Here is a 12,812-nt window from a genome sequence, read left to right as displayed (position 1 = left end):
AATTCAATTAAAAAAAAATAGTTGCCTAATTTACATAAAATTGGAAAAGTGCTCCCGTATAGTCACAGTCTAAACGCATTTGCAAATAATTCTGTGCGACATTTTCACTTAGACTGTGCTTAGCTTGGCGGCATTTTTACATTTTTCAATAGTTTTCACAAAATTCGAATTGGAAAAGTGCTCCAGTACATAAATGCGAGTTTTCATTACCAAATAAATTATTTATTATTCCCCTATGCAAATTACGAGTGCTCGATCGAATATATATATAATTATGTCATCTAATCATATAATCATTGGAGTCATCGATAGGGTCTGAATTAACTTTTTTCCATAGAATTATTGCCGGATGACCCTATGACCCTTTATACGAAGGGTACTGTTACGTAATAATAATTATACAGTAGGTGGTTAGGTAATTTTTTTTAGACTCGATTCGATAATTATATATATATATATATATATATATATATATATATATATATATTTGGTGTTCGAAGCGAGTCGAGTCGAAGTCGATTCGAACTTATTTGTTATTAGGAACTAAATTTCTTGTTTAATTGCAATTTTTAAGTACACCGAGTTGCTGTATGGACTTATGATGTTAGACAATATTCTAGGTTGATTAATTTTAAACAAATTTGCCAAATATATCATTAATATTAATCCAATGGTTCAAAAGTTACAAGAGATATTAAAAGAAAATGCACATAAACGAGTTTAATGTAGTTTCTGTAATATAAATAGTACAGCGTAATATTTTTTTTATCATTATGAAAGATGTAACTTTATTTTTCGAGCGAATCATACAAGTGTAGTGTCAAAGTAAATTCGTTAAGGGATTGTTTTTTATTACACAGAAAACCCCTTTTCATGAATATTCCTAATTAAGTAGTGTTGTCCGAAAAATTCGATTACCGAAGGTTTCGTACTCGAATTTCATTTCATTTACAAAAATTTGCTTAGATGATTGTCTTTGCTTTGCTTATATTTTCAAAATACTAAATAATGTTTTTATATTTATTCAAATTATTCATTGTTAATGTTGCCTATCAAATCCAATAATCTTTAAAAAAAAATCATTATTGGAGTTTTGTTTTTAACATCTTATATCATGTTAAATAATTGATAAGTTAAGACAGACAGCTTTTTCCATAAAAAACAACCAATTTAAATGAATAAATAAATATACATTAAAATAAAACCAATAAGTTTGAGAGTGGGCGTTACGCAAGGTTGTATGATCGGACCACCTAAGGAATAAAGTTTTGATAATAAGTTTGTTTTTGTTTGAATAAATGAATTTTAAATTATATATTAAAATCGACATTACCTTTGTGTCTACTACACTTCTGTCACAATTATGACTCCATAATAAAAAGCCGTGTAAATATGTCGTCATGATAACATGTCGTCGTATAAAACACAAAACGTGTACGAATTGCTCATTCTAAATTGCAAATTGCAAATTGCAAATTGTAAAATTATCCTTTTTGCAAGTACGTTAACCACCGGACCACTTCAGTACACATCGTCAGCTTATTATTTCATTCCGACTGGCTACATTTCTACTTTATATGAAATAAAAGTAGTCATATTCGTACGACTCGTACAATTTGTGCGATTCGTGTAATTTGCAATTTGCAATTTGAATTTTCGCGCTTCAAAAGTGTTTTCTCGACTGTCGGTCGTTGTAATTAACAAACGGTCAACGAGGATTCTTGTTTGAGAGAAATTTATACATTTTGCTCGTCAGTAGAGTCCTTTTGATAAATAATTAGGTATTTGGTAATAATTAGACATTTCTTATGTCTGTGTTTAGATAAATAGTTTTATCGTTTCCAATGATTTTAATACGAGTCGACTTCCTTGTAGAAAGTTTCAGTTTACGAGAGTCCATATCTCTGATCGGAATCAAAATCTGATTTAGGATTCGTAATGTGCTCTTCAAGACCTTTCATTTGATACCCAACATGCATTTTTATTTTTTGGAACATTTTGACCCAATGTACTGTATATAGTACGAAGCAATTTGAATAGACATCAACTCGACTCGCTTGTGCATTTGTTTATTATATCTTTTGTAACTTGCAAACCATTCGATTGATTTGGATGTTGTGTTCACAAAATATGTTCAAAATTGAATTATCTTAATTATTGTCTAACCTTATAGTACAATATAGTGATTTAGTAAAATTTAATACAGCAAGTAAATGAATAATGACAGTTTCATTCTGGTTAATTGTAATTGTTACTAAACCCTTTTGGTTTTTATGGTCTATGGTCTATGATATTCGTAAAGGGCTCATTTGAATGGACCTTTTCTGGGGCTCTTTGAAGGGACCTTTCATTTGAATACCCCACATGCATTTTTACCATATAAAAAATATTTTGACCCACTGTACTGTATGTAGTACTAAGCGACTTCGATCGGACATCGACTCGACTCGTTTATGCATTTATTTACTAAATCGCTTGTATCTCTTAAACCGTTCGTCCAAAATCAATAAAATATTTCATGAATTTATTTAAAAATGCATGTTTTGTAATTGTTTCTAATATACTAAATTTATACAACAATACAGTATACTTCAAAATCGCTATCAAACGCAAAAACTTAATACGAGTGTTTTTATTTTTTGCATCGTTTTTAAGTTATAAACCATTTGATTAGTATTATAATTGTAATATAATATGTAATTTTTCAATATTATATCAATACAATTTATTATGCCTAACAGAAGTTTGCAGTTCTTAAAAAACTGAAAAAAGTGGCACATTGGTCTCTGATACTTCAATTTGTTTAGGTTAAGTGAAAGGGCACAGAACCCTATTGTATTTAAATGTAAAGTATGATATTCGTAGTGTGCTCGTCAAGACCTTTCATTTGATACCCAACATGCATTTTTACCATATGACGTCATCATGGGTCTTTTTGACCCGCTGTACTATATATAGTACGTCACAATCGTAGCACGTAATTAATTTGCTAAGTTGCGGTGCATTTATTTATTCAAACTTTTGTAGCTTTTGAACTGTTTGTCGAAATCGAATAAAATATTTGGTGAATTTGTTTAAAATTGAATTGTCTATAATGCTTTCTAATACACCAAAGACCTAGAGCAACTCGGCATACTTTAAAATCGTTGTTGAACACAGATTTTTTACTATTGCATTTGCTTCTTGTATCGTTTGTAGAACTTAAACCATTCGATTAGTATAATTGTGATATGAGACAAAAATGTTGAAAATTAAATAAACTACAAATTTTGTTTACGATGGAAGTCTCTAAATCAACTCGGTATACTCTAAAATTACAATTGAAAATTTAGGTTTCGTTGGTTTTTGGCTGTATTTTGTATAACGAGATATATTGATTATATTTTGTATAACTTCTAAACCGTTAAATTTATATAAATGATGTATTCAGCAAACATATTTAGAATAAAATAATCTAAAATATTTTCTAATATTGTAAGTCCGTACAGCCACTCTGTATACTTCAAAATAGCAATTGAAAGTGAATATAAGTGTATGGATGGAAAAGTACCTATTTATTACATATTTGTACAGTACTTCAATATTTATTCTATAACTTTTAGACTATTCGTTCGATATGAAACATACATTCAGATAATTTTTTGAAAATTCAATTATCTTTATTTCTTTAAAATAATAAAGTGATTTTAGTCAACTCGGTATATTTTTAAATAATTAATAAATATAAAATATCATTGTGATGCGTCACATTATTGGCAAAATTTACATCACTTTTATTTTTGGTTCTCACTACTAAACCATTCGGTAATATCAATGATGAATTAACAAAATTTGTGCAAAATTGAATGAAGAACAATATTGTCTAACACTATAATGCTCTACAACAGCTCGGTATGCTCTGAAATCACACTTGAACATGCAAGTAAATTTCGAGAAATTTTATGCAAACAATTATGTATAGAAATATTAAATGAGATAGTTATGCAACTTGTTCTTAAATGTCTCGTAACGCTTAAACCATTCGATTTGTATGAATGATGTATTAGAAAAATTTGTGCAAAATTGAATGACAAACAATCTTGCCTAACACTATAATGCTCTACAACAGCTCGGAATGCTCTAAAATCGCACTTGAACATGCAAGTCATTTATGAGTAAATTTTATTCAAACAAATATGACTAGAAACGTTATTCGACGAAGATAATGTAAAGGTAAAATGTAAAAAGATAGATATGCAACTTGCCACAAGGCAAAAATATTCCTAAAATCTGTAAAAATTGACGGATTTCAATGCGGTTTTCTTCAAATACATTCTCAATTCACAAAATATACTTAGAGCTCATCGAATAACATACTCAGTACTGATCAGAGACACGGACACGCTTCAAATCAAATCAAAGCGTAATGCTACTCGCCTAAAGGCAAAAAACTAGCCAAAATCGATAATATTTGACGGATTTCAATGCGGTTTTTTGTAAACTCATTCTCATTACATAAATAACAATTTAAGCTTGTCAAACTACTTACTCCGTACGGATCAGAGACCCGGGGTCTCTTCAAATCAAACCATAGCTTAATTTAATCACTTTACCCTAACAAATCAATACATTCCACGATTCCTTACGATTTCAATCTAAGCATTTCACTATAAGTTAACTACAACTGCGAATTCCAGGCATTCCACACGTTTCTGTCAGCCTTCTTCAGGAATTTTTCATCCCTCACGAATATTTCTTAGCAGAAGTGGGATGAGAGGGTTGGTGTTTGCGTGTTTTAACATTATTATCAGCATAACTTTCGTCGGAGGAATTTTTATGTTTTCGTATTAATTTGTTAGGAAACTTTGTAAGGATGTGCCTATTGGAGAAAAAGAAATTTTTGTTATAAACTGATAAGAACACACTTTTTATTTATCATTGACAATTTTACATACAATTTACAATTTTCATAAAAATCTTATTTTTTAGAGTTGAAAGATTTACTAAATTTGTATAATATTTTATACTAAAATTTTTAATTATATTAATAATAATAATAAAAAACAATGCAAAAATTCAGCTAAGAAAATAAAGTCATTGCAAATATCTACAATATATACATCGCTCTCTTTCGCTCTTCAACAAAATGTAGAGCGCTATCTCTTTTCCTCCAGCACTGTGAAACCAGAAACAAGTAAATATGCAACTTGCCATCAGGCAAAAAATTACCCAAAATCCATAATATTTGACGGATTTGAATGCGGTTTTTTGTAAATACATTCAAATTTTATAAATAACAATATGAGCTTATGGCACGACTTGCTCTTTAAAGATCAGAGATTAAAATTGGTTTCAAAAAAGCAGAAAGATATTAAATTAGTGGTGACATACAAACTTAAGTAAAAATGCAAAGAATTGGTTAAGAAAATTAATTTAGTATGTTTAGTTTTTAATGTACTTGCAAATATTTACATTATATATGTCGCTCTCTTTCCCTCTATAACAAAACGTAGAGCGCTATCTCCTTCACTCCAGCATTGTGAAACCAGAAACAAGTAAATATGCAACTTGCCATCAGGCAAAAAATTACCTAGAATCCAAAATGTTTGCCGGATTTCAACGCGGTTTTTTGTAAATACATTCTTATTTTATAAATAACAATTTGAACTTGTGCAAAAACTTGCTCCGTATGGATCAGAGGCACGGACTTTTATTCAACAAAAACAAATGAATACATTTATTCACCCATTTTGAATTATCTATTAGGCGTCTAAGAAGTTACACTTCAAATAAAAAATATTTTATAAAAATGCCTAAAACTTTATATTAAACGAGCCTGATTCGCATTTTTATAACTTCTTTAATATATTTAATTTATATAAAAATAACAAGTTTTACATAAATAAACATTTTTTATATTCATATATCTTTCTTTTTCGTTCTTCATCCTTGCATATACATCGCTCTCTTTCGCTCTAAATCAAACCGTATAGGTCCATCTCTTTCGCTCTAAATCAAACCGTATAGCTCCATCTCTTTCTACCCGCTACATATCTTTCGTCCCTCTCGCGTTACGAATTAGACTAAAATCAATTACCGGTTCCTAAGAAGTTTCACTTCACTCTAAAATCTTGTATTTTACGAGTCCGACTCGCTTTTCGAACGATTCCTTAATGTTACGTCTTTTCGTCACGCGAATTATTAATGTGCGTGCTGAGAGCACATAGAAATAGATAATTCGACGATAAAAAGATAAATTTAAGATAATAAAAATTTATCTTGTTCATTTTTATGAAATTTATTGTCATCGTTTTTGTCTTTATTGCTTCATATAGGAGAATTGATAGATGGAGCTGTAAGTTGAAACTGTTTGTGTGTTTTGTTTCTTTATTATTTTTGAGATTGTAAGAAATTGTGGAATGTATTTGATTTGAAGAAGCAAGTCCGGGTCTCTGATCTATAGGAACAAGTTCTTTTATAACATCAAATTGTTAATTGTAAAATAAGATTGTATTTACATAAAACCGCATTGAAATCCGTCAAATATTATAGATTTTAGTTAATTTTTTGCCTAGTGGCAAGTTGCTAATTTAAATATTATTTTAATTACTCGCTTTTGGTGAGAGCGAAAGAGAGCGACTTACACGCAATCTATTAGAGCGACAGAGTAAGATATACGTATGTATGTATAAGAACTCTCTGGTTATTATCATTTATTCTATAATAAAATTTTAAAAATATTATTAAACTAGCTGTAAGTGGAATTCTGTCTTAAGGCAATTAAGGTATCGTGCCTTAAGGCAAATTGCTGGAACTTCCCGTACCAAAAATTATTATTTTTTTAAAAACGATTAACATTTTTGAAAAAAAATTACTTTGAAAAAATAAGATTTTTGAGAAACTATAAATTGGACAAAAAATTACTTTTTTTTGAAAAAAAAAAGTTTTTTTTTTAAATTTTTTTTTTATTTTTTTTTTTTGAAAAAAAAAATTTTTTCTTTATTTTGACATATTGTGGAAGATCTGAACTTTTTTTCAAAGCAATCGTACTGCTTTAACTGCATAGGGACAAAATATAAAGCGCGTAAGCGCCGCGTCGCTGTCTAACGCATAAGCATTGGTACGGAACCCATAGGAATGTTAACAAAATGTATACTGATTGTTAAAATCTCTATAAAATATCTGATAATTTGATGTGCATATGTCTAATGATTATTTTTGACCACCAAATGGCTCATTTTTTTACTTTTTCCTCCATATCTCCGAAACCGCTAGACCTACCATGATGAAAATTTTATCGATTCTTCATCTTGTCAATACAAGTAAAATGTTTTTTGAATTATTCAAATCGGACGCTCCGTTCTCTTAAAAACTGAGTTACCGTTTTCGGCACTTTTTGCCCCGTATCTTCGGAACGGCTAGACCTGCCTTCGCCAAAAACTAATCAGCACGTCTCCTTATCAATACGAATCGAATGTTTTTTGAATTATTCAAATCGGTTGATCCGTGTTCCCGAAATCGTCGACGAAAATTTGTATCCGCACATACATACACACACGTACATACATACATACATACATACATACATACATACATACATCCCGTCGGGAGAAGCCAAACTCCTACCGGGCGCGTCCCCAGGTGGCGGATAGGGGGTATCCTAACCGATCGTAAGATCGGCGGATTGGGGCGAAATAAAATAGCCCTCGCGGACCAAATATGGCATCGGAGCTGAGGAGCAACAGCCACCGTCCGTGTATCGCGGAAAAAATTAAAAACTCCCTTTTGGTTGGTCACACCATCTGACCTAGGGTCACATACGGAAGCGGATGAGGGGACACTGCTCGAAAGAGATGTGTGGATGATCCATATAGCGCACCGTACGTGGAAACTCCCGGCATCAACGTGCCGCACCCACGGGAGCAAGAGGATGCCAATGAAGGAAGAAGGTGCACGGCCGGAGCGGATGTTTCTTTTCCCACTCCAATGGTCACAAGCTCTTACAGTAATGGAGGTAGCTGTAGGGGTGATCACCCCTCCACTTCCCAAGGCACCGCGTTCGGAGACGACCTTTTGCTCTGGAGGACTATTTAAATAGCATGGATAACTATGAAAACCCAAAAAAACAAGAGACAGGTGACGTAATTATGGACGTCGAGCACGATGCGGCAAAAGCCGCTATAGTAAAAGGAGGCAAGAAGGTTCCCGGAAATCTTCACCGTGACAGAGTAAACTCTGCACCATCGACTAGATGTCGTCAAACGCCGATGGAGAGACTTGGCTCCAAAATTGACGAGCTAGCGGAGTATGTGAAAGATAGAAACAATGTTCACAGCAGAATAAAGGAGCTAATTAGGTCGATTGATACAGCATATAGCCTGGCATTGAAAGAATATACGGCAACCCCCAAAGCTCTCGAAATGACAGTGCAAACTACACAGACCTCTCCCGAGAAAACTATTAAACCGGGTGTAACTCAGACGCCAACTCCTAAGACCCAGGAGCAAAACACAAACAAAAGGTTGCTATCTTCACTTAGTCCCACCTCTGACGCGGAAACACATCCGCCTAAAAAATCGGCTGTAGAAAATAACTGGACGAAAGTGGTTCGACGAAGTTCGAAGAAGAAAGGAGCCCGAGATCCGAAAGAAACCTTGGAGGAAACCGAGAAACCGGAAACCAGAAAAATCGAAACAAATGATAGTGCTGAGCACAGAAACAACCATCATAGGACAACTCGGAGGAAACATAGAACCAAGGCTGTTCTGGTTCAACCAGCTGAAGGACGAACGTACGCTGACATCCTTAAGGAGATCAAGGAAAAAGTAAACCCGACAGAGACTGGCGTGGACATAAAGTCCATCAAACAGACAAGAAATGGAGGTGTATTACTGGAAATGAGTCCCAAGTCCGAAGATAGTGCAGCCTTTGCAGCTGCGATAAGGGCAGCAACTGAAAACATAGGAACAGTGAAATCACTGACGCCGCTGACGACGATAGAGATTCTTGACCTTGATGGTGTCTCTACCGAAAATGACGTTCGCAAAGCACTCATTCGGGACTTTACGACAAAACTGGAAATACGACGAGTGAACTTGACCAAAGTCACATCAAGAGGACAACGAGCGGCCTTCTGTGAGATAGACGAGGCTAATGCAATCAAAGCCCTAAATGGGGCCCGCATAAGAATTGGGTGGGTTAACTGTCGCATTCGCCCAGTTGTTAAAGTAGCCCGCTGCTTTAGATGCCTCGGTTTCGGACACCAAACGCATAAATGCGGGGGACCAGACAGAAGCAAGTGTTGCTACAAATGCGGCGGGGAAAATCACAAGTCTGTAGACTGCGCAGAAAAGCCAAAATGCTTTCTATGTACAGTAGACAAAGAAGATCGAAACAGCGGGAGCCATGTCGCCGGATCCGGTACCTGTAAAGCATTCCGTGTAGCACTTGCCGAAGCCACGAGAGAACAGAAATGACGCGATTTCTACAAGGTAATCTGAACAGATGTGCCTTGGCGCAGAATCTACTGCGCCAACGTATCTTTGAAGATAAGATCGATATCTGCCTTATCTGCGAGCAATATATGAATATTCAGAATAAAGCATGGTTCGCAGATAAATCTGGCACGGCAGCAATATGGATCACAAACTCAAAGAAGATCACCATCAATGACAACGGAAGCGGCGAGGGTTTCGTCTGGATCAAGACTCCCACGACCTACTGTGTAAGCGTCTACCTCTCACCAAATGAAGGGATTAGCGTATTTCGCCAGAAAATGGCAAGCATAGAAGACACTCTCGGCAAATTTGACGGAGAAGTCATTGTAGCTGGTGATTTCAACGCGAAATCGGCAGAATGGGGGGCCGAATACTCGGACACTAGAGGAAATGACGTGGCAGACTTTGCTGCAAGATTAGACCTTACTGTGTTAAATACTGGAAGTATTACAACCTTTAGAAGACCAGGGTATCAGGAATCTATTCTCGACATTACGTTTGCCACTCCAAGGACGGCGAACATGATTGGAGACTGGACTGTATCTGAAGAGTATAGTGGCAGTGATCACCAACATGTGACATTTAGTATTGGATCCGGTCCGACTCGACCAAGCAACTTTTGCAAACGAAGGTGGAATGCCAAGAAGCTTGACCAGGAAGCGTTGCGAGCAGCCCTCGAGCAAAACGCATCTACTCTCCAAGCTGATCCAAAACTAAGTACCCGCAGAGAAACGGAAGAAACGGTTCTTAAAACTATGAACGCTATTGTCACCTCATGTAACGCCTCTATGCCACGACCAAAAAATCAGCGTGTGCACAGTCCAGCATATTGGTGGTCATCAGAGATAGCAGAACTACGGAAAAGATGCCACGCATTACGTCGCCGCGCCACAAGAGCTGCAAAACGCTCCCCCTACCAAGATTTGTATACAAACGAGTACAAACAGGCAAAAAAAAGCCTAAATAAAGCCATAAAAGCAGCTAAAGCCGGATTGTGGAAGGAAATCTGCAATGACCTTGACAAGGATCTCTGGGGCAAAGCCTATCAAATCGTTACAAAACGACTTGGTAGAGCTTTACCAGAAGCACCGAAATCTCCTGCTCTGATGAATTCTATCGTAGCGGAACTATTCCCTAAACATCCGCCACGGAAAAGGAGACAATACGTGGAAAACAGTGAAACTACGCCCTTCACTGTCAAGGAACTCCAAGATGCGGCGAAAACCATAAAAACTGGCAAAGCACCAGGCCCTGATGGCATCCCAGCCTCAGTGATCAAGATTGTAGCCTTGGAATTTCCGTATACGTATTCTTCTGAACGCCTACAATGCCTGTCTGGCGACCGGCACCTTTCCTACGGTCTGGAAGCGGCAAAGATTGGTCCTAATAGTCAAAGGTAAGGGAACCCCTGTAACGCCATCGTCGTTTCGACCACTCTGCATGTTAGACATCGCCGGAAAACTGCTTGAGAAACTTATTCAATGCAGATTGCGCAACGACATTGAATGCGCCGGAGGTTTTGCTAAGAACCAACACGGATTTCAAAAAGGACGATCGACGATCGGCGCGATTAGGAAGGTAACGGAAACAGCAAGAGAAGCATGGCGTGGTAGTCTTAAAGCTCGTAAAGTGTGTCTCCTTCTCACATTCGACGTTAAAAACGCGTTTAACAGTGCGAATTGGGAGGATATTTTACACGCCCTAGAGCATAATTTTGACGTAAAGCCAGAAAATCTAGGATTAATAGACGACTACCTCGATGGGAGAAAGTTGATAGTGGAAACGACGGAAGGTCATCAAGAACACGAGGTTACAGCTGGGGTACCTCAAGGCTCAATCTTAGGAGCCGATTTGTGGAACGCTGTCTACGACGAGCTCCTGGAGATTCCCTTGCCGAAGCAGGTGGAACTCACGGGCTTTGCGGACGACGTCGCAGCCACAATCGTAGTGGACAGCATTGAGGAGGCTGAACTACTCGTTCGAGAGACCGTCGACACCATAGAGACCTGGCTTGAGAAACACCACCTAAAACTCGCCAAACAAAAAACGGAGATGGTTGTCTTGACCCGACAAAAATGGTTTCCAAAACCATTCACCGTAGACGTGGGAGAGACAACTTTGACGTCGACAAGGGCCTTGCGCTACCTGGGAGTAATGATAGATGAGAAGCTATCCTTCCGTGAACATCTCGATAGTGCATGCATAAAAGCTAGCAAGACAGTATCCAACCTGTCAAGGATTATGGCTAACTGCATGGGACCACGAACCCGAAAGCGACGAGTCTTGCTTGAGGTAGTCCATTCTGTATTGCTATACGGAGCGGAAATATGGGCGGATATCCTCAAGCAAAAGACTTATCGGCGCAAAATATCGGCAGTGCAAAGACGAGGAGCTCTGAGAGTTACCTGTGCCTATCGCACGGTCTCAGAAGCAGCCGTACTGGTAATAGCAGGAGCCACACCGATTGACTTGCTAGCTTTCGAGAGAGTAAAACTCTACGACGCTAAATTAGGTGGCGAAAATTCCACAGAAACAAGGTCGAGAATTAAAAATGAAACGTTACAAGAGTGGCAAGATCGGTGGACGTCAGGAGAGACGGGCAGATGGACGGCGCGCCTGATCCCGAACATTAGCGTCTGGCTCTCTCGAAAATACGGCGACACAGATTTCTTTCTGACCCAGCTACTGACAGGACATGGACAGTTTAATGCGTATCTTTTTAAGATGGGCCTGCATAGCACGCCAATGTGCAAATACTGTCCAGAAAAAATCGACGACGCTGAGCACACGTTTTTTGAATGTCCTCGGTGGAAGGAATATCGCAACAACGCCGAGCACATTATAGGCACCAGGCTCACCCCCTCTAGTCTTGTGACCTATATGATGAAACAAGAAGAAAACTGGTCAGCTGTAGCAGCTTATGCACAGCATCTTTTGAAGGCTAAAACCGGAGAAAGGGACCAGTAGTCGAAAACAGGCGTCGCAAGGCGCAGCACGGACTGGATTGATGTAATGCTAACGCGGTTCCAATCCTCTCCGTACCATCTGCGGGGAGAGGGGAGAGGAGTGTTTTTTTTTAGTGGGTAAAAATCTCCACACTGCCGTCCGTCGTTGTCTGCTGTAGGATGGACAGTGGAGTATCAACGATGGCGGTGTCTTATGAAGATTTTTTTTCGCACCTCTATAAAAAAAAAAAAAAAAAAAAAACATAAAACAAACACACACACACACACACACACACACATACATCCATTTTTTCTAAGGTATGCCAAAATGTTCAGAAACCTCTGAAACGTAAAGATATATAAAAATTTTCATTTTTGATTTTTTTGCGAT

The sequence above is a fragment of the Ctenocephalides felis genome, unplaced genomic scaffold (genome assembly GCF_003426905.1).
Source record: "Ctenocephalides felis isolate EL2017-DRISC unplaced genomic scaffold, ASM342690v1 CF-g0.4_SCAFFOLD_01886, whole genome shotgun sequence".
Taxonomy (NCBI): Eukaryota; Metazoa; Arthropoda; class Insecta; order Siphonaptera; family Pulicidae; genus Ctenocephalides; species Ctenocephalides felis.
The sequence above is the reverse complement of the archived record's forward strand: the minus strand, read 5'-3'. Positions refer to the sequence as shown.